Below are 27,936 nucleotides of genomic sequence, written 5' to 3' on the forward strand. Positions count from 1 at the left end.
CCGAATTTTGTGTGTAAAAGCAAAAAGTTAAATGTGAATCTGTGTGCTGTCTTCAATTCCCTAGACTAGCATCTTGATTGGTTCTGAGCAAGTAATTAGACGGAAATTAGAACAGATTTTTTGTTTCTTGTTGCTTTTGTTTAACGTTAAATTCCATAACATTCAGAAAAGTGCTTTAGCTCATTGCAGTAGGCAAGATAATAGATAAAGGAAAATTATTTTACATCTATCTTTGAAGTTGTATTTTTTATCTTGCTTTTCCCCCTACATATTTATAAAAGAAAAGAAAGGAAGTCTTCTAGGGACTTACACATTCCCTTTATGGCTTAGTAGCTCGGTTTCCTAGGCAGCTTTGAAAAAGTATTAAAATAGTCTATTACCAACGTCTGCCCATGAAGAAGTAAATGGACTACAGTCAAGATACATTTTTGATATCTACTGTAAAACATTACGCACCCTACTTCTGATAGCCTTCTCCCTTGTTGTGACCCTTTTACTTTTAGTGTTCCACACTATGGATTTTACATATTTATACACAAACGTACACATTTATACATACATTATCTTATATGCTATTAATTTGTTTTGAAGGCTTCATTTTCAGAAACACATGAAATTGTTTTTAATCTTCATTTTGTAATAAAAAGAAGGTACAAAACTCATGGCTTAGGCAGAAATCCAACCCAGAAATTCTGATGCTTAGTCAAATGCATCAGGGCTGCTCAAGAAGTACATACTCAAGCTCAAAGGGCAGAACTTACTGAGAAGTGACAGAGGCCATAATATTATAATAGTTTGCCCACCCTATTGGTGTTTTGAGGTTTACAGAAATAAAGAAACAATAGTCAAAGATGATATCGACATACAGTATCTCAATATATAATATACAATATTATACAATATATATATTATTATACACACTGCATTGCTCAGCTTTTCTTGTTTTTTATCCTCATAAAAGAAAGTTATTGATTTGTATATTATTAATAATAGCAAAATATTAATAATAATATTAATAATAAATGCCAATCATTAATTTTGTTTGTTTCACCATTCCAATCTCTAGGTAACTTAAACTCTAAACCCTATTTCCCAACTGAATTTATTTTAAAAATAATTAGGGACTTGAATAGGTTATAAGTGTAAAAAAATATGTAGTTGGTTGAAGATACAAACAAATATTTCATTGAAACGCCTGCATTGGCTGAATATATTAACTGCCTCATAACCCATTCTAGAATTAAACAAAAATGTAGATTGGAAGAAAGTGCTAGAGCTTTTAATATCTCCAGAGGTAGAGATCCAGTGTCTCCCAACAAATGCAGCTCTCTCAGCCTCTCCTCCTATGCTATTCTGGGCCCTCAGGTAACCTTGGTAACCCTACATTGGACTCACTTTGATTTGTCAGTGTTTTTCTTGTGTGCAGGGCCCAAATCCACAGACAGCACCAGATGCATTCTTAGCAGGTAAAACTTTCCACGATGTGCTGGCTACATTCCTGCTATCACAGCCCTAAAAGCAGTTGACATTCTCTGCAACAAGGGTACGCTGCAGCCTCATTTGTTATGCTCAGGACCAAATGTCCTTTTCTGCAAGCCTGCTTGCAGCCAGTCAGCCCCTGCTGCATGTCCTGCTCCATTAGGGCAAGTTCCATCCCAGGGGCAAGTTTTTGTATATATCTTTTGTAGTACTCCATAATGAATATGCCCATTTCTCCAGTACAAAACATCTAGATCAGCAGATTCAGGAGAGGTGTTTCAGTCCTACAAAGATAATTTTAATTCATACGGTTGAATTTGTCTGGAGCAAAGAAGGGGCATTCACATGAGCTTTTTTGTTGTGAAAGATTTGACATCTGCCTATTTGTCAAAGTCCAATACTCTCTGACACTGCTCTTTTTTAGGTATTCCATGCACGGAGGATGTTCAATACCAAAATCAAATTCATTGGAAGATATTTGATGTTACACAGGACTTTGATTTAGAAAAGTGATACAGCTAGGTACTGAAAACACTATACAAGTACAATATAGCAATTACAACACACAGATGGATCACAGTACAAATGTGATTCCCATTACCAGTCTCACCACTCACTATCATGATGCTGGGTAGGAATATGTAGTTGAAGGCAGCTCAAGGCTGGTGCTCTCTTCAAAATACTTGTGCTACCTTAATTTTTATACTCTATGTTGGGCTGAGCCACCTATTTGTTCCCTCCATGCTGTTCTGGCTAATTTAGGGGGACATTCAGGATCTTTTAATGAACTCAGAGACAACTAGTTTACAGCACCAGCTGATCCATTCAACTATCTGTGGCTGTTTATCTAAAACAAAGGACACTCTCAAGTCCCCTTGGTCTTGAGGTAAAGTCAGCTTCCTTGCAACAGGTGTGGTCAGTTGCACTGTTCTGCACAACACAATGAGATTGAGAGGAAGAAGTCAACAAGGGCTTTGCACTGACAAAGTCTCCACTTCAAAATCATTCAGTGAAACAAGGAATCTCAGCTCTATTGATTACTGTTTCCCTAAAGTCCATTAGCCTAATCAATTCTGGCAGTAAGTCTTAGGTCAAAGGCACTGAACACTAAGTACTTTTTGAAATGCCATGTTTTGCAATGTACAATGTAATTTTACTTTAGACCTATATTGTACTAGTTGCTGCACACAAACACTCTGGCTTAAAGAGCTGATGGAGGTAGTTTGTTCTAACCTGGTTATCTTTCCGAGAAAGCTATTCCTTTCCATTTCTCTCTAGGGGCATGGATTCTGATTTCTCAGTGGTGTTGACAATCACTTATTGTTGAAAATAATTATTTATTTATACATGAGCAGAGGAAGATAAAGAAACTATGAAGAGAAGTTTTAAGGTATATGACTAGGAAAAGTCTGGAGGAGATTGTGTTGAAATGGATTTATTTTGTTTCTAGCTGTTTGACAGGAACTTTGAGTTAATTACAGAAAAGTAGTCAAATATTGCTCTTATTTTACATCTTTCCAGACTCATTTGTCTGAGGTTATATTAAATGTCATGAAAAAGACTTGAAAGAACTGATTCTACTTACGTCATCTGGAAAATAGGAAAGAAAGAGGGCTGAAAAGCCAAGCATTATATTTACAAAACAATGCAAGCATAAATCTAGACCAAGGGTTTCGGTGTCTCCTGTCTGTATCCCTCACCCCCTACTCCATACCCCACATTTTGTGAGGCATTTGTAAACATCACAATTTGTCTCTTAGTGGCAAATAAACGTTTTACGTGTGAGAAACATAGTAATTGCTGTTCCCATCTCTAGTAGGTAAGATTTAAAATGAATTTAAAAGTAGTGACTTTCCAAGGCAATTTTATATTAAATTACCTCTGCTATATCAGTAGGAGTTGGATACTTTACTCTCCAAAGCAACTTGGAAAATGCCAGGGCTTTTGCTTCCCTTTTTCTGTCCTGACAGAAAACTACAATGAAAGATGAGCAAGTTAAATTGAGACTACAGATTGGATTATATTTTTTAGGAATGGAGGAGTAAAAAGTAGCTAACAGAACTAATTTGTCTGTGTAAGTGATTTATGATTAGATGTTTGCACAGCTGTCTGTAGATACAAGGCAGTATTTACAAATGCTAAGTATCACTATATGTAAACTAGCAGCCTCCGCAGGTTTATTTTTTATTATTTATTTATTTGTTTATTTTTATGGTGAGTCAGCAGCTACTCATTCCTTAAATGATGCTCTTTTTCTCAGAGTACTCCTTGATGCCTTCTGAACATTTTTTCCATATGGTAGATAATGTCTATTGCAATGCAAGATCCAATTCATCTGACAGTCATGGATTGGATATACTGCTGAGGGGAGATAATGAGAATTGTGGATTTCTTGAACACTGTCTTCTGAAGATCTTCCATCTATTTTCTGTTTGCCTGTATCTTTACCATCAATTTGTGGTCTTAAAACAGAAATGTCTCCAAGAAGCTCTTTGGCAAAACTGTTTCACTGATATTGGAGACTCTATTGGCTTTTGTTTAAGATTTCATAATAATAAAATGCTTTAATGGAAAATCAGCTTCAGGCCAAGAGGAAAAAACCTTTTCCTGGTAGAGACCTTGGGGGAAACACAGCAAAAGCCTTCTTACAATAGCAAAAAATAATCACCATTTTCCCCTTTGACTCAGCATCCTTCCTGAAAAGCTGGAAACTCATGTTTGCCCAGGAAGGCTAGCTAGGCCTTCCAGAGAACTTCATACCTTCAACTTGTGAACGATAGTTTAAATTCAGATGTAGAGTAGACACAGTTAGATACAAGATTTAGCAATGTCTGGCATATTTTTCAGTGTTTCCTTGAATTTTGTTTAAAAAAAAAAAAACCACACCCTAAACACCCTAACCCAACCCAACCAAACCATTCTCAAACAGGAAAGTTAAATGGAAGGAGGTATTTCTGAATCACACCGATCAAACATAACATGACGTCTACACCTGCTTTGGATTCCTCTCTAATGCATTTACATGCTGGACTGCAACAACTCATTTCACATCCCATCATAGTGAGTTTTAGGTTAGATGTTAGGAAGAGCTTCTTTACTGAAAGGGTTGTGAGGCATTGGAACAGGCTGCCCAGGGAGGTGGTGGAGTCACCATCCCTGGAAGTCTTCAAAAGACGTTTAGATGTAGAGCTTAGGGATATGGTTTAGTGGAGACTGTTAGTGTTAGGTTAGAGGTTGGACTCGATGATCTTGAGGTCTCTTCCAACTTAGAAATTCTGTGATTCTGTGATAGTCATACTGCACAGATCCACAACTATTTTTAATGTCACTGTTGAACAATATGTACACATCCTGAGAGCATGGTCCAAGCTCTGTTTCTTAATTCATAACTGTCATTTAGTCTTACGAAAATACATGACTGTTCACATCAAATATACCTCAGAATTACACTATAATGCTAGATAATTGGCAACGTTTAGCTCTATAGTAAGTTTCACAGTCCTTAGTTAGGAAAATTAATACAAATTTTCACTGTACCAAATAAAATAGTTTTATAGTTGGGGCATGTGGTATTTTAAAATTCCCATGGTTTACTTCTTACAGCATTCAGTCTCCAGCGTCTCTCTCTCAAACTGAAGTTCTCCCAGCTGTATCTTTTCCACCTTAAATATCAAAGAAAGTGTAGGAAAGTGATTATCCAGTTCTCTTCTGGAATCCAGTGGCTATTAAACAAAATACCACTACTACTTCATTTGATTAGAAGGTTATCTATAACCATTCAAGATCATTTTGTTTCAGTATCTCTTACTTAACAACACATTTTTTACAGGAGTTACTTACCTCTATGCATACTCGATCCCTCCTAAATAAGTAATAACTATTGATTTCTAACATTTCAATTATGTGACTCATTTCTTCTACTTCAGTAACTCACTTTACACCTTTATTAACTGGGCTTCTAATACCAGGATACAAGTTATGTAATAAATTCATTTCTGTAAGTCCCATGGTATATCACTAAATCTATTACTATGTTTTTTATGTGAAACAAACATTTAGTTGTGGGCTGGTTTATTTCCCTATTGTTACACTTTTGACTTCTCTTTGTTTATTTACAGGCCACCCGCTATATATTTTGGTTTATTTGTTTGTTTTCTACCAGAAAAAGACCAACACCAACTCTCAAAACCAGCAGCATGTATAAAACACTGCCGGTGCATCCAGAAGTCTACATTCATACTTGACTTATCTCATGATATTTAAAACCATTACCTGGATTTCTCAGTCTTTCCAGCATTTGCATTTGTACCTCTCAGTTATGGCATGGTGCAGAACAGCATTAAGGACAACACTTATTCTCTTTTTGAGGCTGAGTGCAGACTAGGGAGGGTTACAGGAAGTTCACCTGTTCTTCAATAGTACCTGATTCCAAATAAAGACAAATACAGACCTTCCTTACACAGATCAACATGTTTGTGTGCAATACTTTCCAGTGGAATAGAACAGCTATGAACATTTAGGTTCTGTTCACTTCTCCAGTTCCTTTCATTAACCGTTAATTCATTAAGAAATTTTGTCATTTCTGTGCTGAGATTTCACTACTGCAAAATTCAAACTCTGAATTCAAAGTCCCGCTTTAAAAATCACCCAAAAACACTTCGGTTCAGGAGTGCACCAAGTGACTGACTGTGATTGTAAGCTTCAGTGCTCATCTCCTCCCCCTCACTAACAGGAAGCTATTAGCCACTCTGAAATTTCAAACAGCAAGGCTGATCAAAGGCCCAACGGTCACAGCCACATAAACCTACTGAGACTTAAAAAGAATGAAAAACGTGGGCTCAGTGGTATTATAAAATATGCACATACGTGTTCCTCTGCCTTGCAGGGAGTTGCACAACAGAACAGGGGAAATATTATCTATTTATGTGTAAGCTTTACTTTAATCTCTGGGTGATCTGGGCAACAAAAAAATATGCAGACATACTGAGTAGTGAATAACAACAAAGTAGATAATTAGCTAAACTTGCTTAGTTATTGCAGAGGTGGTTTTTTTTTTTTTTTTTTTTTTTTCTCTTTTCCTTTATTTTAGCTTTCACATAGCAAGTTCTTCATTCACGTAGACTGTAAACCCTAACGCAAAGCAGTAGTATAAAAAATGATGTTATCATTTTCTTAACTGATGGAAAAGGTAGAAAGAGAGATGGTTGGAGACTATCCAAACAATGCAACACTTAATACAACAAAGTGGTGAGGACAGACTGAAAAATCCCAAAACACTAAAAAAAAATATCGATTGTATGAGACCAAAACCACAAATTGCAAAGGTTATGGGCTAGATTTCTAATATATACACTGAAGGATTGAAGTTATTGAGACAAAAAACCTGCATGTGTTGCAAGCTCGTTGTCACTTTTGATTGAACATCATTCTGCTATTGAGCCATTTCTAGCAATTCTCTCACATGTAAAATAACTGGTAGCAGCCAGGACTAATTTTCCTCAGTCTCCTCTACTAGATGCTTGTCACCAAATTACAGGACTTCATTTGTCTTTGAAACAATAAATAAGTTCAGTTGGAAAGGACCTACAAGGATCATCAAGCCTAACTGCCTGAGCCCTTCAGGGTTAAGCAGAATAAAAGCATACTATTAAGGGTATTATCCAAATGTCTCTTGAGCACCGACAGACTTGGGGCATCAACCATCTCCCTAGGAAGCCTGTTCCAGTGGCTGACCACCATCATGATAAAGAAATTTTTCCCAATGCCCAGTCTGACCCTCCCCAGGTGCAGCTCTGCGCTGTTCCTCTGTGTTCCATCACTGGTTCCCAGGGAACAGAGACCGGCACTTCCTTCTGTGTTTCCCCTCCTCAGGGAGCTGTGGAGCCATGAGGCCACCTCAGCCTCCTTTTCTTCAGACTAGACAAACCAAGTGTCCTCAGCCTCTCCTTGTAGGACATGCCCTCCAGCCTTTATTCTAACTCTGTTGTCCTCCTCTGGAGGCTTTCAAGTGTCTTAACATTCTTTTTATCTTGTGTAGCTGGGGACCATACATGATATTCTACATCAGGCTGCACCAGTGCTACAGGGGGAGAGTCACCTCTTTTGACTGTCTGTCTATTCTGCGTTTAATGCTTCCCAAAACATGGTTTACCCTCTTGGCTGCCAGCTCACACTGCTGCCCCATGTTGAGCCTGCTGTCAAGCATCAAAGTCCCTTACTGCTGATCTACTCTCTAGACACTCATCTCCTAATCTGTAGCTCTGTCCAGTAGTACCCCTGTCCTGGGAACAGAGACTTCATTGATTTTCATGTCATTGATGATTTCCCACTGCTCCAGCCTATCTAGATTCTTCTGCAAGGCCTCTCATTCCTCTGGAGAGTTAACAGCACCTTCCAGATTAGTATCATCATCAAACTTACTAAGGATGCATTCAACTCCTGCATCCATAAAAATGTTGAATGGACCAGGCCATAGAAGTGAGCCCTGGGGACCACTTGTGACTGGCTGCCAACCAGTCACTACAGCTCTTTGAGCTCTACCTTTGAGACAGTTCATTGCTCACTGTATCATGAACCTGTTTATGTCATGAACCTGTCGCAGTTGGACAATTTGTCCAGAAGGATGCTGTGATGGATGGTATCAAAGCCTTTACAAAAATCCAGAAAGATCATGTCCACCACCTTCCCTTCATCTACCAACTGGATGACCTTATCATAGAAGATCAAATTATAAAGGCAGGACTTTCCTTTCATGAACCCATGTAGACTATGCCTGATAATTGCTATTTTCCTTAACTGCCTTTCAATATCTGACAGTACACCTCCATAACTTTTCCAGGCACTGAGGTTAAACTAAAAGGTCTGTAGTTTCCTGGTCTTCACTCATGCCCTTTTTTACAGATGAGCATAATACTGCCTAGCTTCTGGTCAGAAGGGACTTGTCCAGGCTCCCAAGACCTTTGGTAAATAACTGAGAGGGGTCTAGCTCAAACTTCGGAAAGAAGATATTTTGACAGGGTTAAAAGACTAAGAGTGAAAGAAACAGGCAGATAAATGGCAACAATTCTACAAGCCTTCACTCCTACACATCCCAGGGAATAGGCTAAAAGAGAGTTATGATATAGCAAGGGGAACCCTGTCCTTGGCTAGCCACATGCTCACCTTCAGCTCTGGGACAGTCAGTGTCACACAGGGTATCACATAGACCTCAACACTGCTCCAACCCCTATTCAAGCATCAAACAGGACACTGGTTGTTATCTTCCTTGTGGATAACTACCTCTTGCTTCACAGGAATAAGCATGCCTTCATCAATGTTTGAGGCCAGACAGGTGTAAAGTTATTAACTCAAGAGGGACTTGGAACACGCTTCCTCTACTAATGAGTAAAATATGGATAGAATCAAAATCTACATTCTGCCTCAGACAGCAGGATAGCATAGATGATGAGGAACATTTCTCTCTAAGTTTTTAAAAATCTTCAAACGTGAAGATTATAGGATTGTTTGTTAGGGTTACCTATAAATCAGATATCGTAAGTACTAACACTAGGCACTTGTGTTCTGTCAGTTGAAAACTTCAGCATTATAATGAAAATTTCTTTAAGCAAGCCAATATATCTTTATAATGATAATGTAAGCAGCACACATCTCAAATCTCATGCTTTCAATTATTTCTTATTCAACATGTTAAAAAGATAGTTGTAGGTCAAATATCAAACAGGACTCACAGTGTGAGTCCTGTTTGGAGCAAGGAAGGGATACGTCTTGTAGAAAAGGATCAGGTTAGGGAATACTTATGCAAACATGACATACATATATGTACAGGGGCCCTGATGGAATGCACCCACAAGTACTGAGGGAGCTGGCCAACATCATTGCAAGGTCACTGTTGATAATTCTTGATCATGGGAGAATTCACCATGATGTATATAAGTACCTGAAGGAAGGGTGCAAAGATGACGTAGACAGGCTCTTTTCGGTGATGCCCAGTGACATGACAAGGGGCAGCAAGCATAAACTGAAACACGGGATGATCCATCTGAACATCAGGAAATGCTTTTTTACTGTATGGATGACTGCTACTGGAATTTGTGGTTGAACAAAAGAGGCTGTGGAGTCTCCCTCTTTAGAGATACTCAAAAGCCATCTATACATGGTCCTGGGACACCTGTTCTATGAGGCTATGTTGAGCAGGGGGAGGGGATAGGTTGGACAAGATGACCTCCAGAGGCCCCTTCCAACCTCAACTTTTCTGTGATTTTGTGATCACTATAGTAGGCCAACCCTCACACATCTGCACTACAAGCGTTTCTTATTTTTATTTTTTTTTAGAGATTTAGTCATTTTTTTTTAAAAAAAGGAATCATTCATAACATTAAGAAATATACCACAAAACCAAGATGACAAATTAACAGTATAAGCTACATAATAAAGAACTGTACAGAATTTAACAACATGAGTCAATGAACTGACCACAGACCACTCAGCCTCTGTGGAGTATTAAATTTCCTTCCCTGCTACTCAGAGGTGATGCTGAACTCCACATTATGCTGCCACTCATTCTTGAGGATTAGGCTGGGTCTCTTTAATATCACACTACACAGTAAGAAGTTCAGAAACCACCTGCATCCATAACCACTTTACCCATACTATGAGCAAGACTGATTCATGTATGAGAATCATTTATTTACTCATACAGAGTCTAGGAGCCGTGTGTTGAGAAATCTGGTTTGTCAAACAAATTTTGTCCCTAAAAATAAATTTCTCTGTGTATACTGCAGTTTTGAAAAAGAAGCATGTCTTCCATTTTGGAACAAATTCATTTGGTCATTTCATGGCTCTATCATTTAAAACCTGAGGAAGGAAGGAAGGACAGTTTACACAATAAAATTGAAGAAAAAAAAATTAAAAACCTTTCAAAGAGAAAGTGTTCAAATAAATGTCTTAAAACCAGCTTTGTACACTTAATATAGAGCAGGGGTCCTGCAGGCCCCCTGCAGAGAACATCTCTGCAGTCCCCTCTGTACATCTGTGCAGCTGCAGTGATTCTTCCATCTTTCTGCTCAGAACTGAAAGACATCACTGCAACATTCTGGGAGATGATGCACCCTGGAGCAGTGAAGTCACATGTGCTCTCAAGGCTTGAACAAGCAGACTGTCAAACTTTTCTTTCTGAAGATGCACTAGTGTAGACAAGCTTCAAATATGTGATGAGAATGCAATAAATTCTCCCCACCTCAATTTAAATTTAGTACAGGTTTGCATTACCAAAAACGAACAAACAAACAAACAAACAAACAAAAACTATTTAAACTGTGCTGCACTTATTAGGAAAAATATTCTGACTAGAACAGGACATCAGCTAGATTTTAATAGTTCAGACTCAGGGATATGTCTAGCTGTCTAGAAAATATGGGTGTGATTGCTTGATAAAACTACCAGACACCAAAGCATTGCACAGAGCTAAAAATACCTATGCTCACAACTAGCATTTCAGCAAGCATACACTGGGAAGGTGTCAAAAATTTTGGTTATCTTACATAATAGGCAGTTTTCCACAGCAGAAATAATATCCTTCAAGATCTTTAAGCATTGTTCCTGGCTCAAAAGATAGCCTACTCTACATAGGCATCCAGAAACATCTCATACCACCTTGCATGAACTCTGCCTTGAGAGCAGAAGGACAACCAAGGCTGCACCAGAGACACAAGCTAGGCACTACAAAAACAATATTGTGCCTTGCACTAATGTACATAAACTTCCACCAACAAGGGAGAGCTCAAAGCCAAAGAATTCAAATTGAAGTTTTACAGCACAGATTCATTGACAACTTAGTGTTTATCACAGCAACTGAAAAACACATTTTTAGTTATTGACTGTAAATACTGAGAGTTTAGTACTAGCATCGTTCACACAAAAATGCACTCAGGAAATTAAAAAGGAACAATTACCATTACCACCCAAGTAATTGTTTCATATTAAAATGGTTTAGATTCATGATTAAATAGAACTTGAATAACTTGTGAATCTTTAGAAATGTGTAGATCTATGACTATTCTTCATAGATTTTATGAGATAGGAACTACTTACAAGTACTTCACAGGAATCAACAATTACCTCATATAGTAACACAACAGTAATTTGACCATTCAGTCACTTTACTGACCAGGCACAAAGAGAAGCTACTGTCACTTCTTCCATTTCGTGAGGCTGCTGAGGACAATTACGGTTCATTAGAGCGGCCTAGGCCCTGAGGAAGGGTAGAGGCAGGGCAGGGCAGTGCTGCAATAGAGCTGTTCTCCCATCATTATCCCTCCACGACACACACACTATTGTCTATAATTCACTACAAGTATTCTGGCTAAATGATAAATTTCTCCCTGTGTGAATATTCAGTGCTGATTTGCAGTGGCCGTGGCGACCATAAAGACTAAAATACATGCCCATCTTGAAAGAACCTATCTTGTACACTCTAATGTCAACTTTATTAGGGTTTATGGGATGGAACAGTGGCCAAAGCACCCATAAAACTCTATTTGAAATTCCTGAGGAACTATTTCATATTCAAAACATTAGTGACAGAGATGTCAAAAGTCTTATAATGTGCATTTGTTTACACCATTGCAAATGGGGAAATGCTACCAATCCCTACTTTTCACTCCCTTAGCAGTGGTGTCAAAAATTATAGAAGGTGGAGAATCTAACCCCAGATTGCCATTATTTATTTATTTATTTATTTATTTGAAGTTTCTTCAAGTAATTCCTCTGGCATAACTAAAACAAACAAGGTCACTTGACTGCTACATGGTACAGTTCAAAACTGTTATATTGCATGAAAAAGAACTCAAGAAATAAGGGAAAAATGGCTTGGGGAGATGCTTCTTTTCATGCTTAGCATTGTACTTTAACTATGTACACACTGCAAGATACATATTTCAAGGGAAAGCAGTTACTTTTTTTTTTTTTCCAGAAACAAAAATATTTCTTTTGAAAAAAAAAAAAAAGAAACAACAACAAAAACCTCCATATCCCTATTTCCCCTTTCTTACATATTCATTATCTAGTTGCACTGGAGTGGGGCTTGGAAACAAGCCAAATACGTGCTGCACATACGCTCAGACCCTGGGCCCCTGGCTACAGGGAGAGATCAAAATATTGCTCATATTTTGCTCCCCTAACATAATTTCTCATGCCATTCTGCTGACTGTTGAAGAGGTTTTAAAGCCTCTCTCCCTTCATAACATATATACTGCCATCTCTGAAGAATATATGCCAGCTAGAAGTAGGAATGTGAGCCTTCAGACAAAACTCAAAGTGGAGAGGAAAAAGAAAAAAGAAAAAAGAAAAAAGAAAAAAAGAAAAAAGAAAAAAAAAGGACTTAAGGACTTGCTCATTTGCAGTAAATGAGAGAGAGAGCACAATGGAAACTTTGATAAAGGTAGACAGCCACTGCTAATTGCCTTAACCATTTTGAACTGAAATCAGTGCTTGGCACCATTAAAACAACCAGACATTGACTGCAGAGGATCAGGGGCTGTTGTGGAACTGCTGAAGCCTGATGCACAGTGGACAGCCTTCACAAAAGGAGAGGAGCAGAGGCCAGCACTGCTGGTTCCCTTTCTCTGCCTCAAAGCAGAAAGTCATTAAGGCCATCAGGGGCCTTAAAGAGCCCTGCTACTTGGGTGCTCTGTAGTACCAGGCTAACCATTTGCTCTCTTCTGTTCCCTTCCTCTGGTCATGCTGTTTTGTCTGCTTGGATTGCATGCTATTATCTGATACACCTGTACAGAGTCCCCATACTTCCCCACACTGCCAAACTTGAGAGACTTTATTTTTTTATTTTTTATTTTTTTTCCCCCTAGGTCTTACCAAGACATTACAGCTACACCACCAATAACAATTTGAAGATACTCATATTCTATAGAATTTTGTTCTCCTCCCTCTATTTTTTATCAGTTCTTAAGCTTCCAAAAACCCTTTACATCTTGAGCATATCACAAATTAAAACAGCAGATCAGTTTTCAAAGCTTGACAACTCCTATGGTACATTTTGTATTTCAAATCAGTTCCAAAAGCTTTAAAATATATTATTTTTACCTGCAAATTATTAGTTATGTTTGTAGTGTCATTCAATCACTAATGTACTTATACACCAGAAATTCTTTGAAGGGAGAAAAGAACCATGAGAAAATACAAATTCAAATAAAGAATTACAATTTAATACATAGTAGTTTCTTACAATGGTGAAAAAAAAATGCAAAGAGCAATATTAAGATGAAATGTAAAGTGTTGTAAGTAAACACTAAATATTTTTGTTTACAAAATCATTAACTAAAGGAGTGAGTGAGATTCATAAAGGAAGGGGAATTAACATTTGTTGACATTTTACTGCTGTTAGTTTTTATGTAAACTCAAAGCAATTAAATTATGTTTAAGACATTTTTTCTGTAAGTAGTTTCCATTTACATTCCTAGAAATAGTAATCCAACTATTTTATTGCATTGTTGGGGGCCCTGTAGCAACAGACCAAATATTTAGCAACAGCTCTGTTTGCCATCTCTAGAGCTGGAAAGCAAGGATTTGAATCAATTTAATTGCATCAGAGTTTCTCAGCTACCGTTCCAGATTGTGTTGTTCTTGACTTTAAAGGGCCTATTCCTACCTCCCCCACAGCAGTCTCTAAATAAACCTATAAATCCTTTTTCTGTAGCACATGAATTATCAGTAACTTCAAAATAAATGAAGACAAAAATGGTTGAATATTTAAACATGTAGCAACTCTGTCCCATGATAGATTATTTCAGAACAAAATTCATTTTTTTTTTCTTTGATATCTACTACTGCTATAAACTTCCAGTTTATCATATAACATTACAATTTATGGTATAACCAGCTTGTGTACTGACTATAAACCCTTTGTCAATGCCACTGTAAAGACTTTATAGTCCATAAATAATAGAAGAGCGATAGTATCTATCCTTCTTATTTTACCCAGCGCATCCAGAATATAGTACTCTAAACATGTCACAGGATTTGCTTGTTTTACATACATTATAGGTTATGTAAAAATAAAAAGGCAAATTTCTCTGAGTATTTGGCTTACACAAAACTCATTCAAATAAATAGAAAAGTCACAGGTGGGAGTCTGCTTTTGCATGTTATAGCCAAGGAATAAAAGACACACACAAACAATAACAATACTTTATTTACTGTAGCATTCACCTATGGCCAAGAACTTAAAAAGCAATAATAATTTCCTATATCCTAAACTATTAAAGATAAGGTGGGTTTTCTTCATGTGGAATTGCTTAGGGAGGAATTTACTGAGAACTCTGCATGCAGTTTATCCCCTTTTCCTGCTTTTTCCATGATATACAGATTCAGTCAAGGTATACCTTTCTCTCCCAGTGTAGCAATTCGAAAACCAAATTCGGTACACATTTACATTTACATCCCAGTGAAATCAATGCTATTTAGAGGTTTTTGTTCTGATGTTGAAGCAGAACAAAGACAGGCAAAGACCTTTGTTCACATTACATCCCTTTGTGCTGTAAATGACCAACCAGTAGCTACCTCGTCTCAGTCACAACCGGCACAAGAACTTGGAGTTCATAATTCTGGCTCCTACACATATTTATTCTCATACAGGCACGGTTATTTCATTGTCCATGCTGCTAGCAAAAGACGAGATGGGGCTCTTTAAAAACAAAAAATATGAGGAGTGTCACAACTTCAGTCCAAACACCAGTTTATATCACTTGCTATTTATAAATAGCCATTTACACTGAAGGTCATGAAAATAAGATGACAATTTGACCCCAAATTCCATGCCAAACTCTTATTCCAGATGTAATGGGCAAATTGAACTGCCATCACTGTCATTTGTAGCCTCAGACATTCCTCCGCACACTAGATTACTCTTAGTGCACAAAATTTCTGTTCTTCTCTCCCTGAATTAGTTCAGCAGTTTTGACGTTACACAACTTTCTCCTTATGCACCCTTCATGGCAGGCTGCTCATGTTGTCTCACCAGCGTTTCCCCCTTCTCATCAAATTATTCCATGCACTGCAGCAATAGGCCTTCTGGCACAAAGCCTCAGTCCTTTGATCCTACAAACCAAACTTCTTATTTATGCTTACACATTCCCTTGATGAATCCCTACATTGTACTTACTTCCTACAAATTGGCAGGCTCATTCATTTATTTCTCTTACCTCTTTTATCAGCTCTCAGAACAGTGCATATATACATCTTCCTCACTACAAAATATAACAATGGGGTGATGACCTTTCTCCCCTTCACAGCTCAATAATACAAAAAACAACAACAAATACAACAACAAACCACCACCACCACCAAAAAAAAAAAAAAACAAACTTGTCCCTCTTACTTTTCAGAACCTGAGAATGTTCTCTCATTGGGCATGGATGGGTCCCTACATGGGTGATATGTCATGTTTCTCCACAAGATCACATTCCTCTAGCATATTCTGGTACTAGCTGCCTTTTTGGTGCTGCTGAACCAAAAGCAGGTGATGCAATACCCTTGTGAATAGATGCAACATATCTTTAAATGTTGATGTATTCAAATATCTTTATAGAGGATATGACACAATAAGTCTCAGGTGAACCCTTTGGGAATTCCAGGGAAAAAGCTGCCTAATCTCCAGTTAAACAGGCCTATTATCTCTCACTCCCCATGAGAAAGTGAAGCAGAACTGATTTGATTAAGAGCAAATTAACCTCTCTAACACAGCTACCCAGGGTTTTACACCTGTCACTTTAGTATGACAATTTATATTTATTCAAAAAGCCATGAGACAGTAAATTAAACATTGCCCTAATTAGAAAAATGTCATATGTTACAGTAGGGGAGCAAACTGAACTAATTTCAAACAGTTCTTGTGCAAAGTACATTTCAGTACAGCATTAATAAAGGTAGAGTCAATATTTTTTACACAGTCCCATCTGAGCTGAATGTCATCATGCCACAGTTGTATGTTTAAAGTGCTGTCAAACAATAAGGCTGACTTTATTCGGAGTTCACAGAAAATCTAAGTTTATTTAGCAAAAGTCATCAACACCTGAGTTACTTTATACTCTACCACCATTTCTACGCTCTAATGTCACAATATAAACCAGTTCTCTCAACTAGACCTCCTGTCACAGCATTTTTCCTAACGTTAGTATTGGGCAGATAAAGAGTAAATTCTTCAGTAGTTTACAAAACCATACACTATCAAATGTCAAAGTTGGATTGTTTAATCAGATAACTGGAATTGAAAAGAATTACCCATAGATGAGACTCAAAAATATCTAAAATTGTGCAACAGAAATTTTTAGGCTTACAGAAAAACACTTAGAGATGTTAGAACCATATATAGTAACTTGCTAATTTCAAAATAGGAATAGAAAAGGCTAAGTAGGAAACAAAAATCTAAATATAATTACTTTCTAAATATTTCAGCATATCTTGATTCATGTTGTAGACTGACATAAATTGTGGAGGTGTTTCCTCCTGGTAGAAATTTCTCAGCACCTTGACAGTACTAGAAAGATGATAGATATGATGAATTTTAGCAGCCCTGTTTCTTCCTCTTGTGGGTTATTTTTGTTTGGATGGTACTGGGCCTTTTTTTTTTTCTGTTTGTTTGTCTCTCATCTAGCTTTTTAACAGCTATAATTCTCTTGCTATCTATAAGCAGTATGCATACTGTAATCATGACACAGTTAACAACCCTTTAAATAAATAAATAAAGATTTTACACTAAGTTCTTCACAGCTGCTCTGAGGAAACAGTATTATAATAAAACTAGCTGAACTCTAAGAAAAAAATAATTTAGATATTTTCAGTACAAATACTGGATATACACATACGTTCCTCTTATCTTGCTAAATGGAGGTGAGAATTCTTTACAAGTGTATAGATCTAGATGTTATAAACTATATAATATAGAGATAATTGAATGTATTAATCAAGTATTATATATATGCATATAGATACTATATATATATATACATATCCATCCCAAAGAGTTGTGGTGGATGGAGTTACATCCAGTTGGAGGCCTGTCACTAGTGGAGTCCCCAGGGCTTGGTACTGGGGCCAGTCCTCTTTAACATCTTTATCGATTATCTAGATGAGGGATCAAGTGCACCCACAGTAAGTTTGCAGACGACACCAAGTTAGGTGTGTGTGTCGATCTGCTCGAGGGTAGGAAGGCTCTGCAGGAGGATCTGGATAGGCTGGACCGATGGGCCGAGGCCAACGGTATGAAGTTCAACAAGGCCAAGTGCCGGGTCCTGCCCCTGGGGCACAACAACCCCAAACAGAGCTACAGGCTGGGAGATGTGTGGTTAGAAAGCTGCCTGGCAGAGAAGGACCTGGGAGTATTGGTCGACAGTCGGCTGAATATGAGCCAGCAGTGTGCTGAGGTGGCCAAGAAGACCAACAGCATCCTGGCTTGCATAATTCTTATTCATTGTGGCCAGCAGGGCCAGGGAAGTGATTGTCCCCCTGTACTCGGCTCTGGTGAGGCCACACCTTGAGTGCTGTGTTCAGTTTTGGGCCCCTCACTACAGGAAGGACATGGAGGTGTTCAAGCAAGTCCAGAGAAGGGCAACAAAGCTGGTGAGGGGTCTGGAGAACAAGTCTTATGAGGAGCGGCTGAGGGAGCTGGGATTGTTCAGCCTGGAGAAGAGGAGGCTCAGAGGGCAACCTTATCACACTTTACAGGTACCTTAAAGGAAGTTGTAGCAAGGTGGGGATTGGTCTATTCTCCCATATGCCTCGTGACAGGATGAGGTGGAATGGGCTAAAGTTGCACCAGGGGAGGTTTAGGTTGGACATAAGGAAGAACTTCTTTACTGAACGGGTTGTTAGGCATTGGAATAGGCTGCCCAGGAAAGTGGTTGAGTCACCATCCCTGGAGGTCTTTAAAAGATGTCTAGATGTAGAGCTTAGGGATATGGTTTAGTGGAGGACTTACTAGTGTTAGGTCAGAGGTTGGACTGGATGATCTTGGAGGTCTCTTCCAACCTAGATTATTCAGTGATATGCTGTTAATTGGCAGTAAATGAGGAATCTTGACTTTCAGGGGGTCACATTCATGTTGCACAAGGATAACAGACACCAGTTTAGGGAAGCATTTACTTAGAACTCTGCCTGTAGAATATCACCTTTTCTTGCCACAGTTCTCATAGTAGAGGTCCTGCAGCTTTCTGCAGCTTTCACTCCTCCCTCCCTTCTACAGTTGCAAGGTGGCTTCTGCCTCCATCATCCAGACCTCTGCTGCATACAGCAGGGAAGTCAGGTCCATTAGAGTGTCTGCTTGCCCACTCTGTCAGCTCGTTCCCTTGATTTCTGTATGCATTTCTTTTCACAATCCATACATAGTCAGACTAGCGTGTGGTCAGGGAAACACTAAAACTGCTATATTCACCTGACTAAACCAACTGAGAATTTAAGGGATCATCTATAACAATATTTATCACAGGATAGTCCCTGGAACTTTCTCAAGCATTTTCTTTTGAATTGTAGATCATGGAAAGCAGCTCTACAAAGTTAATGCAGCCATTGTCCCTCAGATTTGTGTTTTTTAAGTAGATAACAGCAAAACTAAGAAGAGTCATCAATAACAAAAATCAAGATAAAGAGTTTTCAGGTGATCTGTGACTATAAATGTGAGAAGTTTCATTAAACAATTCTGCAAACATTCCTGTTTCAGCAGAAACAGGAAGCCTACCAATATTTTTCGTACTGCCTAAATGTCACTAAATACAGAAAGATCACCAAAATACACTGTCATGGAGAACCACTGTTTTTATCTATTATTTTCAAATTTCTAGGATGTATGCACAAAGGACTTCATAATCAATCTCCATCATAAATGCAGAGACATCACTTTTTGATATGACCTCGTGTGGTGGTTTTACCTTGCTAGGCAGCTGAATTCCACCACAACCACCCTCTCACTCCCCCTCCTCAGAAAAGGGGGGGGGGAGGGGGGGGGAGGGGGAAGAGAAGAAAAGAAAAAGCTCAAGGGTTGAGATAAGATAAGGATAATTTAATTAAAGGAAAAATAATTATTAAGGGAAACCTATTATTAAGTAATTAAACTAAAGGGAAAAGAAGAAAAAGAAAACAAAAACAAAAACAACAAAATCAAGCAAAGGCCATGTGGAAGTGAAGAGGAAAGAAATTACTCTCTACTTCCCATGAACAAGTGATGCTTGACCAGGTCCTTGAAGCAGGGATCCAACACATGCAGCTGTTGTTTGGAAGGACAGACGTTTTCAAAATGAGAGCCCACCCCTCCCCTCTTCATCCATTTTCCACTTTTATTGCTGCGTGTGACCCCACATGGCATGGAATATCCCTTTGGTTGGTTTAGGTCAGCTGCCCTGGTGATGTCCCCTCCCCATCACTTGCCCACCCACAGCCTGCTGGCTCTTGGGAGACTTAGAGGGAGCCCTGATGCGGTGCCAGCACTGCTCAGCAGCAGACACAACACTGGTGTGATACCAGTGCTGCTCGAGCTACCTGTGCAGAGCACAGCACTGGATGGGCTGCTGTAGGGAAAGGTAACTCCATCCCAGCCAGACCCAGCACAGAAAGCCACTGTGATGGTGCCTGGGCTGCCACTACAGCGGCCTCCTGATGTCACCATTGCCCTTGGTGCCCATTGTCCCCAGCCCTATAAAAAGGGCAGCACTGGGGCTGGCCACCACTCGCTCCTGGAGTGCCAAGGAGACTTGGAGCAACCCAGGTGCTGGGAAGCTTCAGGCAGGGATCGCCAGCCTTTGGGTGCTGTCCTGCTCAGCCTGAAGGATGAGACCAGTGGTGTGTCACACAAGGCAACACAGTGTAGAAAGGGAGGACCTCCAATGACAACCCCCTGCTAAACATCCCAGAATGGAGGAATGCATGCAGGTGGGAAGGAAGAGGAAGCACTGCCAAGACAGGGAGGACCTCCTGTGGAAATCCCCTCTAAATGTCCAAGGATGGATGAACACCCAGCAGTTGAGGGGAGCAAACTGAACAAACGGGTGCGTAACCATCAGGTGGGACCCAGGAGGAACAACTTGCATCCAAGGCATGGAGGCCGACCCAACAAGTGGGTGCGCAACATCAAGGTGCCTCCTGTGCAAGACAACACATGGCCTGAGATCAGGTGCCCACCGAAAGAATGGGGGCAGACCAGCAAGGTACCGGTGAGGTGGTTTTACTTGGGTGGGCAGCCGAGCTCCACCACAAGCACTCTCTCACTCCCCTCCTCAAAGAGGAACAGGGAGAAAACATGACGAAAGGGGCTCAAAGGTTGAGGTAAGGACAAGGAGATCACACATTAATTATTGTGACGGGGAAAACAGACTCAGAACAGGGAGATAGTAATAGGCAATAAATTGTACTAACAAGCTCTTCCACCTCCTACCCTCAAGTGGCGCAGGGGAACGGGGGAATGGGGGTTATGGTAAGTCTATAGCACTGCTTCTCCGCAGCTCCTTCTTGGTCACTCTCGTCCCCCGCGCTGTGGGGTCCCTCTCATGGGATGCTGTCCTTGCTGAACTGATCCAGCGTGGGCTTCCCACAGGCAGAAGCTCTTCAAGAACTGCTCCAAATATGGGTCCGTACCACAGGGTCCATCCCTTGGGAGCAAACTGCTCCAACCTGGGTCTCACTTGGGCAGCAGCTCCTGCCAGGTCACCTGCTCCTGCGTGGTCTCCTCCACGGGCTGCAGCATGGAACCCTGCTCCACCGTGGTACTCCATGGGCTGCAGGGGGACATCCTGCTTCACCATAGTCCTCACCACAGGCTGCAGGGGACTTCTGCTCCAGCGCCGGGAGCACCTCTCCCCCTCCTTCTTCACTGACCTTGGTGCTTGCAAGGCTTTTCTTCACTCCTCTCACTCTCCCAGCTGCTGTGTGGCGCAGCGTTTTTTTTGTTGTTGTTGTTGTTGTTTTGTTTTTTCCCGTCTTAAATATGCTCTCACAGAGGTAGAAAATAACAGCACTTATTGGATAAGCTCTGGTCAGCAGTGGGGCCCTTACCAAACATGGGGCAGCTTCTAGATCCTTCTCACAGAAGCGACCCCTATGGCCCCCTGCTACCAAAACCTTGACACTACAACCGGCTCTGAAGACAGCTTCCAAAGAAGGCACGGGGGCCCACCAACCAAATGAGTGAAAACTGTAAAGGGGATGCCTGCCGAAGGCAACATTTAGTCCCTCAGACAGCCAAGGCACAGCAACCAATGAAATCAAAGGGTGTGGACCACCGTGGAGACCCAGCACAGAAAGCCACTGTGATGCCACCAGAGTGGCCTCCTGATGTCACCATTGCCTTGGTGACCATTGTCCCCAGCCCTATAAAATAGGGCAGCCCTGCTGCTGACCACCACTCACTCCTGGAGCGCTGAGGAGACTTGGAGCAGCCCAGGTGCTGGGAAGCTTCAGGCAGGGATCGCCAGCCTTTGGGTGCTGTCCTGCTCAGCCTGAAGGATGAGATGAGTAGTACGTCACGCAAAGAAGAGGCGACACAGTGTAGAAAGGAAGGACCTCTGATGACAACCTCCTACCAAACATCCTAGAATGGCGGAATGAGTGCTGCTGAGGAAGTGGAAGCACAGCCAAGACACGGAGGACCTCCAGTGGAAACCCCCCGCTAAACATCCAAGGATGGATGAACACCAAGCAGTGGAGGGGAGTCAACTGATAAAATGGGCAGGAAACCATCAGGTGCACCCCAGGATAAACAAATACCATCCAAGGCATGGAGGCCAACCCAACAAGTCAAGGTGCAACATCAAGGTGCCTCCTGCACAAGAGAACTTGCGGCCTGAGAGCAGGTACCCACCCAAAAAACTGGGGCAGACCAGCAGGGTACCGCCTCTGGAAGACAGCTTCAAAGAAGGCACGGGGGCCCACCAACCAAGTGGGTGCGAACTGTCAAGGGGATGCCTGCGGAAGACAACACCCAGTCCCTGAGACAGCCAAGGCAAGGCTGCTGGACAAATGAAAGGGTGCGGATCAGTGTGGTGCCACCTGTGGGAGACAATGGCCAGTCCACAAAATGTGATTCATAAAAAAAAATGGGTGAGGACCATCACGGTGGCACCTGTGAAAGACCACAGCCAACCCACATGCAGGGACCCTGAGAAAAAATCAGGGAGGACAGGCAACGTGCCACCCTTGAAGGGCAACGGCCAGGACATGAACAGGGACTGGCTGAAACAGCGGGTGCAGACTGTGCAGGTGCCACCCACAGAGCACAGTGTCCTGCCCATGGACATGGACAAGTTAATTCCATCCTAGCCAGACCCAGTACACCTCGGCTTTACAGTCTACCTGCATCATTAGTTGTCATGGTTTTCACCACTAAATAACCTTTGGTTTCTTTCTTAACTCTTTTAAGACAATAACAGTATAGCTTCAAAACCAAAAGACACAAAGATGTACAGATTATCTGAAAATGATGCATTATAGTTAACCTGCTTTGTCACCAACCCACATCTTCAACAAAGTTGTCAGTAATACATTGCCTCTTTCATTGAATTTTACTCAGTTCAGATTCATTTGTATATATTTCAGTCATTTTATCTATTTAAAAAATATTTTTGCAATAGTTTAGAAGTAGCTGACAGTGTTTGGAGACTACCCTACAAAATCTCTCTACTAAGAAAAAAATACAAATATTTCCCTAAAACTATGTCAATCAGCTGAAGTTAAAATAGCATCAAGAACAGCACAACCTGTGTTTTAACTTGGGATGTCATCTCTATCTCACCTTAGTCTTCCCATGGGCTGAAGTGCCAAGACAAATTAGCAGCTCAGATTGCCTCATATTCATTGCCAGGTTAGCCTGAATTAGATCGTTCAAGCGAGCCAGCTGAAGTTACAGAGGTTTATACTGCAGTATCAGTTGCCTAAATTCACATATCCCATTGCAATCTCATAGCTTTCCCCAGAAAATTTCAGCATGTTTTGAAGTTTGATATTCTTATTGCTTGTTACTGTTTTCAAGAAAGCTTCTTGCAAAAATCATTAATAATATATATGTTTTTGAGAACCTGCTTTAGAAATGTCAACTATGGGTAAAAATTTCTATTTTCCCTTTGAATGTCTTTAACCTGCCCAAATCCCACAAGATTTAAGATTAGAAACTTAATATTAGCCAAAAAGATAGCAGTAGGGTTACAAAAGTGTCATTTATTTCCCCTCTAAGTATCCAGTCAAAAATCAATCCTCATGCTCCTGCAGGTTGGAATTTGTCCAATATTTGCACACTTGGTAACTGCTCTAGCTGCAGTGTGCATCCTCCAGACAGTGCATGGCCAAAATGGGTTCTGCTCCTGCAATTGCTTTAAAATGGAACAAATGAATAACAGCAGCAGGTCATGTCAAACAGAAGCTGTAGCAACAGAACCCAGGAAATAGTATTTTTAGAAGATGTTGAAATTGAAGTTTGCTTTTAGGTCATACAGTTGTGGATCAGTGAAGAAATGACAGAAATAAGAAGTAGCACCTTGTAATTTGATGATTGAATAAAACAAAAATATGGATTATCTGATAATAAGACATTTAAAACAACAACAAAAAATGTTTTTACATTCAAATTTCAGGAACATGAAGCCTTTGGGAAGAAAGGAATACAATGAAAGACATCATCTTCATATGCAACATATTTATCACCAGGAAATTCCTAAGGAAATAGCAGAAAAAAAAAAAAAAAAAAAAGAAAAAAAAAACAAATATAAACTTCCTTAAAACAGGTTTTCTATTTAGTTTTAAAAAAAAAAACAAAAAAAAAAAAAAAAAAAAAAGAAGAAACTGTAAAACGAAAATAGCCCTTTATATATACATATATATATATATGTATGTATGTATATATATATATATATATACATATAAAGCCAATCAACAAAATTTTTCCCTGAGGTACTTTTTAGCCTATAAAAAACAAGAGTTACTGGAAAATTAGACAGCAGAAAAATACTGTAGAAGCAATATTAAATTTGTGTAAGAAAACAAAGAGATGGGCAGGTTCACAATATATATTGGATCACAGAGCTAACAGTAAAAAAAAAAAAAAAAACACTTTGTAATCAATAACATCAGAGCACAGGTGGAATGTTCACATGCGTAATACCTGGTGTCCCAAAATAGCACACAGAGAAATAAAGGCCACCTAAATGAAGCGATTAATCTGTTTTGTAAGTGCATTATTCAAGTCAAGGTTTGAACATACTGGGTGATTTAAGACAGCAGTGCAATATATTTCAGAGCTACAGGACTTGGATCAAACCAAGTGCCTAACTGTGTTTATTAAGCTGGTGCCCACTGCCTCTCTAACAACAAAATATACACAACAGCTGAGCTGATAGTTTTTTATTTATTTATTGCTTTTGTTTTGTTTGTTTTTGAGATTAAAGAAGACAAGCATGCATTCAGATCAACTCCTCAACCCCTCTGGAAATGAATCCTATGAAGCAATTTGTTCCTAGCTATACCAGAGTGATGAACAAGGACACTGGATGATTAGTGATGCCACCACAAGGGAGATATGGAACTCCACAGGTGCAGGTGGGAAGAAAGGATACAGCAAAATCTGAAGTTTACTTAATCAATAAACTCTGCTTCATAGCAGAGCTTTGAACATCTTATATCACATTCACATTCCCAAAAAGACAGCTTGATCAACATGAAATTATCCTGAAAATTACGAAACAGATACAATGAACAATGAACAGATACAATGAGCATGAAAATGTCGTTTTTGTTTGCCTTGCCAAGTCTAGAAAAATCTGAATCTTAATAAGGCATCAAGATATGGAAGACATAAGACAGCAATTATCTGTTTTTACTGCCCAAATCCATGAGCAATGGTTTCATATGTGCACTGAAAGATTAACAATTAGATCATATGGGCAAACATGCAACAATAAGGCAATGATGCTCTCTTGAACCCCCTCAAATGATAACGTGATTGGCAATCAGAGGCTTCAGTACCAACAGTAGGACTTACACTGTAGAAAGTCACAATGAGCTATTTCCCAAAAATTCAGGGAGCATGGGCCAGCAGATTATGAATATTGCTGTTATTGATAGGGTTTTCGATTGAAGGCTAATGTCAGAAGACTGAAACCATAGTCAACGTGTTCTGCAAGGGGATGAAAAGCAAAATGTAGAATGACCTCACAAAGTACTTGGATTAGTAAAAAATGGGAAACAATCTGCCTAATTTATATTTTTGTTATCTTTAGAAACAACTATAATTAGTCAAAAGGTAAGAGATTAGCTTTAATAAAAGAGGGGAAGCTCTGGAACAGAACCAAGAAAAACAATAACTTTTTATGATTCTGAAACTCTTCAAACAACATGTTGAGTTGCAATTTCAGTATTTTGTGGGATGCATTTGGAATTATATCATCAGATACGCAAATCCAATATGATCCTTCAAAAGGAAAAATCAGCAGTATGCCATATGCTGTATATCCTAAGCACTATTCAAAATAGCCTCATTTCATTTGACAGTACAAAGAACTGTCTGGATTTTGCATCATTCCTTGGCAGACCAGATAGACTTATTACCATGTTTGTTTCAAGACTGAAAAATCACATCCAGCCTTGTGCTGCAGTCATGAAAAGAATGTAAACTGGAGAAATATTAATAATATTATTCACTTGAGGTTTTGGGAGATGTAATATTCATATTATATTTTGGTCATGAAGTGTGAAACCTATGCTCTTTTTGAAAGTAAACAGCTTTTCCCACAGTGTGCAAAACCCAGAGGCTAGTGCATAAACTCATCTGGTGAGTTTAAAAAAAAACAAAAAAAAAAAAAAAAAAAAAAAAAAGCTTTTAGCACAAGCTAAATGTAAATAGTGAATTTTGTATTTTTTAAAAAAGAAAAAACAAAATGCTAAAAATCTATATTACACAGTCACACAGTCACAACCATCGTCTTTGTGGGCATGCAGTCCACAAACACGTGACAATTACCCACTACCAAAAAGCTTACTGTTTTCACAGTTGACATTTCAGACTTTCCACTTGTTTCGATGTGTTAGTCAATGTGATGTATACTGTGGATTATTACTGTCCAGTAACATTGATCATGTCCTGGAAGTTCTCACAGGCAAAGCTTAAGCAAACTTTCCTGCATTTGTAACCATACCAACACAGAATATTTTAAATGTTGCAAAACGGTGTGTGATATGTATAGCCATGCCCTGTACTTGAGTTGTGAGATCGTCAATGAACCATTACTTCCATACCAACAGTTCTCAAGAGACTGAAGCTAGATTTAATAAGCTAAAACAAAACATTTTTATTGATCTGCACTTGATTTAAATATGGCTGTGCAGTACAAGTCTTATACAAGCCTAAGAACATGCCTGTGCTTCCAGGCTGACCTGTGTATAGTTAACTAATTATATTAGTGTATTTGCATGATAAAGAGCAAATACAGAGACCTACCAGAGACCTACCAGAGAAAGTAACTGCATCCTGAGATCAACCACATTTCAGTCAGTGTTCCAGAAGGAACAGAATTCAGTTCCCAGTATACTGACTCATAAATAAGGTAAATTAAATTGCTGTAGTAAGGTAAAGAAGTAGGAAGCCAGCCTTATAATGGATGATTATAACTTAGGAAGCAGTAAAAGGGGTACAGGTTACTGTGGTGGAAGTCAGGAGGAGCTCACTGAAATTACACATACATCCAAAACATGATTATGAACATAAAGAAACATACTGTGATGGAGTCATGTATTATAGCAAAACTTACCTGATGTTGCAGAAAGCGAAACAATAAGAAGACCTCTTTTCTATTGCATATTGAAGAAAGAGATAAGCTCACCTCTGGCTCTCCAGAGAAGATGGCAGTTCCTACTTTCCTCCAGTTTAACAGCAGACAGAAAGGAAGCTATATAGTATGTGGAGCAAAAAAACAACATAACCACATGTATCTGTGTGAAAGAGGTTGAGAGATGCAACCTCCAAAATGGTTATCAGTACAAGCACCTGAATCTCCTGGAAATCATCATTAGGATACATTAATTTCCTGCCAGAAGAGTGTTTTACAGCTAGGTCTACCACCAGTAACTGGGATTTGTGTTTCTGGTGAGGCACCGTGACCATCTTAATGGGAGACAAACAAGCCACACCCCAGTCTGGCAAACCAACAGAAACCAACAGCTGTTCTTGGTTGGAGTTTTGGCTAGTATCAAATTAAATTGCTTTGGATTCACATTGGTGACAGAAGCATGAAGAGAATGTTCTCTAAATCCAGAGCCTATATATTTTTAATATGAATCCTTGCAGTTAATAACTTAAAACCACATACAGATTAAAAAGCTAAAGTTAATACTGTGCATATATTGACAGACTTATTGCTTTTTCTTATGAAAATCTAAGTTGATTGACCCAGTTTTCAATTTTTCAATTAATCAATTTAA

The 27,936-nt window shown here is 39.4% G+C and overlaps 1 long non-coding RNA gene across 1 annotated transcript in view; it reads right to left on the reverse strand.

Moving 5' to 3' along the window:
* Positions 1-27,625, reverse strand: part of LOC118174508 — a 126,048-nt gene extending 98,423 nt beyond the window's left edge. Inside the window, exons 1-2 of the long non-coding RNA XR_004754670.1 lie at positions 27,503-27,625; positions 27,339-27,404 (exon numbers count right to left, since the gene is read on the reverse strand). This is a non-coding gene — a long non-coding RNA (uncharacterized LOC118174508). The remainder of the gene's footprint in view (positions 1-27,338; positions 27,405-27,502) is intronic.
* Positions 27,626-27,936: the final 311 nt, after the last annotated feature.

This window comes from Oxyura jamaicensis, chromosome 14 (genome assembly GCF_011077185.1).
Source record: "Oxyura jamaicensis isolate SHBP4307 breed ruddy duck chromosome 14, BPBGC_Ojam_1.0, whole genome shotgun sequence".
Lineage (NCBI taxonomy): Eukaryota > Metazoa > Chordata > Aves > Anseriformes > Anatidae > Oxyura > Oxyura jamaicensis.